Below are 7964 nucleotides of genomic sequence, written 5' to 3'. Positions count from 1 at the left end.
AAAATGAAGTTGAACCCTCAAATTAACTTTTTCATACTTTGTAAGACACATTTCTGCTGAAACTTATCTGTAAATATGAAGTGTTTGCATGTTTGCGTAAATATAAAGTCTCTGATAGAATAAATTTTGGACAGTGCTGTCAAAGCAAGCAAGAAGGGAGGGAGGAAGGGAAGGGAGGTGGGGAGAAAGGGGAGAGAGGGAGGGAGGGGGAAGGGGAGAGAGGGAAGGGGGAGGGAGGGAGGGAGGGAGGGAGGAAAGAAGGAAAAGCTTCTGAGGCAAAAACTTATAACCTGAAAGTTTAATGGGGTAGATGAGAAAACAATCCCTAGAAGTACAAGTCAATGATAAAAGAAAGAGAGACTATAATGGAAGGAGAGAAAATACCCACTGGTTTGCTACCATTCAGGCCACAGCTTCAAGAGGCAGTACAGTTGATAGCTGTAAGTTGTGAGTTGTTTCCAGAGAAATTGTGAAAGTCCCTGTGTTTGCATTGATCTATTGGATGCCGAAGTAAGTAGGGAAGGAAGGCTAGTGAATTACTGATTCTTTTTTGTCCATTTTTCCTACTGGTAAAAGACAAGCTCATTGGTTAACTGTCCTGTAGCTGCAGGTTGTGTTTCCTGGGTTCTCTAGGCAGTTGTGGAAGAAATGAGGGTTCCAGTGGTGCAGTGAAGTCAGTGTTTGGTTCTGTGGACTCCTCCAAGTATGTGTGTAAATGTGTGTGTATGCTGGTTGGGGGATCCTTGGCCTGTTTTGATGGTGGTGGTGATGACAGCAGTGGCAATAACCTAAGCTTTATGGTTGAAGTAATTTCATCAGCCCTTCCTAATACCATTCTGGCCAGGAAGAAAAGCAATCTGCCAAGTCCTGAGGGTCAGGTGAAGTCGGGTAGAATCAGAGGGCAGAAACTCATTTTCACTCTCACTCTTCAGTGATCTTCAGATCTCACATAAGAACACTTTGCATTCAATTCTTCCCTAGGAGAGGAGGTGCAAATCTAATTCTTCAAGGTGATAATTAGTTGCAATCTCCTAAAAAAAAAAATTAAAGGGGACTAGAAACCAAGCCATGTTCAAGCTATTGCAGGTGGTACAGAATAGATGTTTCTCGTCATTCTTTTTAACTCAAACTCCCTAGATTCCCCTCACTCCCTCTCAGCCCTTTGGCAGGTCAGGAGATGACATATCTTTCTTTTTTTTTTCTTCTTTTTATTATACTTTAAGTTCTAGGGTACATGTGCACAATGTGCAGGTTTGTTACATATGTATACATGTGCCATGTTGGTGTGCTGCACCCATTAACTCGTCGTTTACATTAAGTATATCTCCGAATGTTGTCCCTCCCCCCTCCCCCTACCCCACAACAGGCCCCAGGGTGTGATGTTCCCCTTCCTGTGTCCAAGTGCTCTCATTGTTCAATTCCCACCTATGAGTGAGAACATGCGGTGTTTGGTTTTCTATCCTTGAGATAGTTTGCTGAGAATGATGGTTTCCAGCTTCATCCATGTCCCTACAAAGGACATGAACTCATCCTTTTTTATGGTTGCACAGTATTCCATGGTATATATGTGCCACATTTCCTTTCTTTTTTGCAGAGAAACTCAAGTTATTTATTTATTTATTATTTTATTTTTTTATATTCGTGGCTTTTTATTGTAAATAAACTATAGCTCAATTATAAAACAAATAATAAATCATTTGTATTAGCCTATTCATTACATTTTATATTTAAATTTCCAAACTAAGACAGAAAACCATGTATATCTTTCCTATTTTCACCATCAGAAACGACAAGACATTTTATTTCTATTTTGTGCACTGTTTTGGGAATTTCTGCAAAGTACATTAAAATAAGCATTGAGCTGTATTTTCCAAGAACTTAAAGTCATTTTCAAGTAATAATTTTCATCATGGAAATTCTTTTTTTTGTTTGTTTTTTTTTTTTTTTAACATGTTAGTATCCCTCATTATTGTTACAAAAATCACAGGCTTATAAACAGTACTTTGCTCAAAATATACAGTTGCAAGATATTGGTTCCACTAAAAGAGTTTTCTTCTGTTTTACACCATAGTAATAGATCTCATTTATTAGATGCTGAGTGCAGTATATTATTCTTTTTTTAATTTAATTTTATTATTATTATACTTTAAGTTTCAGGGTACATGTGCAAAATGTGCAGGTTTGTTACATATGTATACATGTGCCATGTTGGTGTACAGCACCCATTAACTCGTCATTTAGCATATCTCCTAATGCTATCGTTCCCCCCTCCCCCCACCCCACAACAGTCCCTGGAGTGTGATGTTCCCCTTCCTGTGTCCATGTGTTCTCATTGTTCAATTTCCACCTATGAGTGAGAACATGCGGTGTTTGGTTTTTTGTCCTTGAGATAGGTTGCTGAGAATGATGATTTCCAGTTTCATCCATGTCCCTACAAAGGACATGAACTCATCCTTTTTTATGGCTGCATAGTATTCCATGGTGTATATGTGCCACATTTTCTTAATCCAGTCTATCGTTGTCGGACATTTGGGTTGGTTCCAAGTCTTTGCTATTGTGAATAGTGCCGCAATAAACATATGTGGCATGTGTCTCTATAGCAGCATGATTTATAGTCCTTTGGGTATATACCCAGTAATGGGATGGCTGGGTCAATTGGTATTTCTAGTTCCAGATCCCTGAGGAATCACCCCACTGACTTCCACAATGGTTGAACGAGTTTACAGTCCCACCAACAGTGTAAAAGTGTTCCTATTTCTCCACATCCTCTCCAGCACCTGTTGTTTCCTGACTTTTTAATGATGGCCATTCTAACTGGTGTGAGATGGTATCTCATTGTGGTTTTGATTTACATTTCTCTGACGGCAAGTGATGATGAGCATTTTTTCATGCGTTTTGTTGGCTACATAAATGTCTTCTTTTAAGAAGTGTCTATTCATATACTTTGCCCACTTTTTGATGGGGTTGTTTGTTTTCTTCTTGTAAATTTGTTTGAGTTCATTGTAGATTGTGGATATTAGCCCTTTGTCAGATGAGTAGGTTGCGAAAATTTTCTCCCATTTTGTAGGTTGCCTGTTCACTTTGATGGTAGCTTCTTTTGCTGTGCAGAAGCTCTTTAGTTTACTTAGATCCCATTTGTCAATTTTGGCTTTTGTTGCCATTGCTTTTGGTGTTTTAGACATGAAGTCCTTGCACGTGCCTATGTCCTGAATGGTATTGCCTAGGTTGCCTTCTAGGGTTTTTATGGTTTTAGGTCTAACATGTAAGTCTTTAATCCATCTTGAATTAATTTTTATATCAGGTGTAAGGAAGGGATCCAGTTTCAGCTTTCCACATATGGCTAGCCAGTTTTCCCAGCACCACTTATTAAATAGGGAATCCTTTCCCCATTGCTTGTTTTTGTCAGGTTTGTCAAAGATCAGGTAGTTGTAGATGTGTGGTATTACTTCTGAGGGCTCTGTTCTGTTCCATTGATCTATATCTCTGTTTTGGTACCAGTACCATGCTGTTTTGGTTACTGTAGCCTTGTAGTATAGTTTGAAGTCAGGTAGCGTGATGCCTCCAGCTTTGTTCTTTTGGCTTAGGATTGACTTGGCGATGAGGGCTCTTTTTTGGTTCCATGTGAACTTTAAAGTAGATTTTTCCAATTCTGTGAAGAAAGTCATTGGTAGCTTGATGGGGATGGCATTGAATCTGTAAATTACCTTGGGCAGTATGGCCATTTTCACGATATTGATTCTTCCAACCCATGAGCATGGAATGTTCTTCCATTTGTTTGTATCCTCTTTTATTTCATTGAGCAGTGGTTTTTAGTTCTCCTTGAAGAGGTCCTTCACGTCCCTTGTAACTTGGATTCCTAGGTATTTTATTCTCTTTGAAGCAATTATGAATGGGAGTTCATTCATCATTTGGCTCTCTGTTTTTCTGTTATTGGTGTATAAGAATGCTTGTGATTTTTGTACGTTGCTTTTGTATCCTGAGACTTTGCTGAAGTTCCTTATCAGCTTAAGGAGATTTTGGGCTGAGACAATGGGGTTTTCTGGATATACAATCATGTCATCTGCAAACAGGGACAATTTGACTTCCTCTTTTCCTAATTGAATACCCTTTATTTCCTTCTCCTGCCTAATTGCCCTGGCCGTAACTTCCAACACTATGTTGAATAGGAGTGGAGAGAGGGCATCCCTGACTTGTGCCAATTTTCAAAGGGCATGCTTCCAGTTTTTGCCCATTCTGTATGAAATTGGCTGTGGGTTTGTCATACATAGCTCTTATTATTTTGAGATACATCCCATCAATACCTAATTTATTGAGAGTTTTTAGCATGAAGGGTTGTTGAATTTTTGTCAAAGGCCTTTTCTGCATCTGTTGAGATAATCATGTGGTTTTTGTCTTTCATTCTGTTTATACGCTGGATTATATTTATTGATTTGCATATGTTGAATGAGCCTTGCATCCCAGGGATGAAGCCCACTTGATCATGGTGGATAAGCTTTTTGATGTGCTGCTGGATTCGGTTTGCCAGTATTTTATTGAGGATTTTTGCATCAATGTTCATCAAGGATATTGGTCTAAAATTCTCTTTTTTGGTTGTGTCTCTGCCAGGCTTTGGTATAAGGATGATGCTGCCCTTGTAAAATGAGTTAGGGAGAATACCCTCTTTTTCTATTGAGTGGAATAGTTTCAGAAGGAATGGTACCAGTTCCTCCTTGTATCTCTGGTAGAATTCGGCTGTGAATCCATCTGGTCCTGGACTCTTTTTGGTTGGTAAGCTATTGATTATTGCCACAATTTCAGAGCCTGTTATTGGTCTAATCAGAGATTCAACTTCTTCCTGGTTTACTCTTGGGAAAGTGTATTTGTTGAGGAATTTATCCATTTCTTCTAGATTTTCTAGTTTATTTGCATAGAGGTGTTTGTACTATTCTCTGATGGTAGATTGTATTTCTGTGGGATCGGTGGTGATATCCCCTTTATCATTTTTTATTGCGTCAATTTGATTCTTCTTTCTTTTCTTCTTTATTAGTCTTGCTAGCGGTCTATCAATTTGGTCAATCTTTTCAAAAAACCAGCTCCTGGATGCATTAATTTTTTGGAGGGTTTTTTGTGTCTCTGTTTCCTTCATTTCTGCTCTGATTTTAGTTATTTCTTGCCTTCTGCTAGCTTTTGAATGTGTTTGCTCTTGCTTCTCTAGTTCTTTTAATTGTGAAGTTAGGGTGTCAATTTTGGATCATTCCTGCTTTCTCTTGTGGGCATTTAGTGCTATAAATTTCCCTCTACACACTGCTTTGAATGTGTCCCAGAGATTCTGGTATATTGTGTCTTTGTTTTCCTTGGTTTCAAAGAACATCTTTATTTCTGCCTTCATTTCATTATGTACCCAGTAGTCATTCAGGAGCAGGTTGTTCAGTTTCCATGTAGTTGAGCAGTTTTGAGTGAGTTTCTTAATCCTGAGTTCTAGTTTGATTGCACTGTGGTCTGAGAGACAGTTTGTTATAATTTCTGTTCTTTTACATTTGCTGAGGAGTGCTTTACTACCAGCTATGTGGTCAATTTTGAAATAGGTGTGGTGTGGTGCTGAAAAAAATATATATTCTGTTGATTTGCGGTGGAAAGTTCTGTAGATGTCTATTAGGTCCGCTTGGTGCAGAGCTGAGTTCAATTCCTGGGTATGCTTGTTATCTTTCTGTCTTGTTGATCTGTCTAATGTGGACAGTGGGGTGTCAAAATCTCCCATTATTATTGTGTGGGAGTCTAATTCTCTTTGTAGGTCCCTCAGGACTTGCTTTATGAATCTGGGTGCTCCTGTATTAGGTGCATATATATTTAGGATAGTTAGCTCTGCTTGTTGAATTGATCCCTTTACCATTATGTAATGGCCTTCTTTGTCTTTTTTGATCTTTGTTGGTTTAAATTTGTTTTAGGCCGGGCACGGTGGCTCATGCTTGTAATCCCAGCACTTTGGGAGGCTGAGGTGGGCAGATCACGAGGTCAGGAGATCGAGACCACGGTGGAACCCCGTGTCTACTAAAAATACAAAAAAAATTAGCCGGCAGCGGTGGCGGGCACCTGTAGTCCCAGCTACTCAGAGAGGCTGCGGCAGGAGAATGGCGTGAACCTGGGAGGCGGAGCTTGCAGTGAGCCGAGATCGTGCCACTGCACTCCAGCCTGGGTGACAGAGTGAGACTCCGTCTTTAAAAAAAAAAAAAAAAAAAGTCTGTTTTATCAGAGACTAGGATTGCAACCCCTGCCTTTTTTTGTTTTCCGTTTGCTTCGTAGATCTTCCTCCATCCCTTTATTTTGAGCCTGTTTGTGCCTCTGCATGTGAGATGGGTTTCTGAATACAGCACACTGATGGGTCTTGACTCTTTATCCAATTTACCAGTCTGCGTCTTTCAATTGGAGCATTTAGCCCATTTACATTTAAAGTTAATATTGTTATGTGTGAATTTGATCCTGTCATTATGATTTTAGCTGGTTATTTTGCTGGTTAGTTGATGCAGTTTCTTCCTAGCCTCGATGGTCTTTACAATTTGGCATGTTTTTGCAATGGCTGGTGCCAGTTGTTCCTTTCCATGTTTAGTGCTTCCTTCAGGAGCTCTTTTAGGGCAGGCCTGGTGGTGACAAAATCACTCAGCATTTATTTGTCTGTGAAGTATTTCATTTCTCCTTCACTTATGAAGCTTAGTTTGGCTGGATATGAAATTCTGGGTTGAAAATTCTTTTCTTTAAGAATGTTGAATATTGGCCCCCACTCTCTTCTGGCTTGTAGAGTTTCTGCTGAGAGATCAGCTGTTAGTCTGATGGGCTTCCCTTTGTGGGTAACCCGAGCTTTCTCTCTGGCTGCCCTTAACATTTTTTCCTTCATTTCAACTTTGGTGAATCTGACAGTTATGTGTCTTGGAGTTGCTCTTCTCGAGGAGTATCTTTGTGGCATTCTCTATATTTCCTGAATGTGAATGTTGGCCTGCCTTGCTAGATTGGGGAAGTTCTCCTGGATAATATCCTGCAGTGTTTTCCAACTTGGTTCCATTCTCCCTGTCACTTTTAGGTACACCAATCAGACATAGATTTGGTCTTTTCACATAGTCCCATATATCTTGGAGGCTTTGTTCGTTTCTTTTTATTCTTTTTTCTGTAAACTTCTCTTCTCACTTCATTTCATTCATTTCATCTTCCATCACTGATACCCTTTCTTCCAGTTGATCGTGTCAGCTACTGAGGATTCTGCATTCGTCATGTAGCTCTCGTGCCTCGGTTTTCAGCTCCCTCAGGTCCTTTAAGGACTTCTCTGCATTGGTTATTCTAGTTATCCATTCATCTAATTTTTTTTCAAAGCTTTTAACTTCTTTGCCATTGGTTCGAATTTCTTCCTGTAGCTCGGAGTAGTTTGATGATCTGAAGCTTCTTCTCTCAAGTCGTCAAAGTCATTCTCTGTCCAGCTTTGTTCCATTGCTGGTGAAGAGCTGCGTTCCTTTGGAGGAGGAGAGGCGCTTTGATTTTTAGAGTTTCCAGTTTTTCTGCTCTGTTTTTTTCCCATCTTTGTGGTTTTGTCTACCTTTGGTCTTTGATGATGGTGACGTACAGATGGGTTTTTGGTGTGGATGTCCTTTCTGTTTGTTAGTTTTCCTTCTAACAGTCAGGACCCTCAGCTGCAGGTCTGTTGGAGTTTGCTAGAGGTCCACTCCAGACCTTGTTTGCCTGGGTATCAGCAGCGGTGACTGTAGAACAGTGGATTTTTCCTGAACTGCACATGCTGCTGCCTCATCGTTCCTCTGGAAGTTTTGTCTCAGAGGAGTAGCCGGCTGTGGGAGGTGTCAGTCTGCCCCTACTTGGGGATGCCTCCCAGTTAGGCTGCTTGAGGGTCAGGGGCCCACTTGAGCAGGCAGTCTGCCCATTCTCAGATCTCCAGCTGCATGCTGGAAGAACCACTACTCTCTTCAAAGCTGTCAGACAAGGACATT

At 40.2% G+C, this 7964-nt stretch overlaps 1 long non-coding RNA gene across 1 annotated transcript in view; it reads right to left on the bottom strand.

Annotated features, from left to right (window-relative positions):
- Nucleotides 1-248: 248 nt before the first annotated feature.
- LOC134736214 (uncharacterized) overlaps nt 249-7964 on the bottom strand; it is a 35154-nt gene continuing 27438 nt past the window's right edge. Inside the window, exon 3 of the long non-coding RNA XR_010120088.1 lies at nt 249-1031. This is a non-coding gene — a long non-coding RNA (uncharacterized lncRNA). The remainder of the gene's footprint in view (nt 1032-7964) is intronic.

Source organism: Symphalangus syndactylus, chromosome 3, assembly GCF_028878055.3.
Source record: "Symphalangus syndactylus isolate Jambi chromosome 3, NHGRI_mSymSyn1-v2.1_pri, whole genome shotgun sequence".
Lineage (NCBI taxonomy): Eukaryota > Metazoa > Chordata > Mammalia > Primates > Hylobatidae > Symphalangus > Symphalangus syndactylus.
Note: the sequence above shows the minus strand (reverse complement) of the source record. Positions and strands in the feature narration are given on the sequence as shown.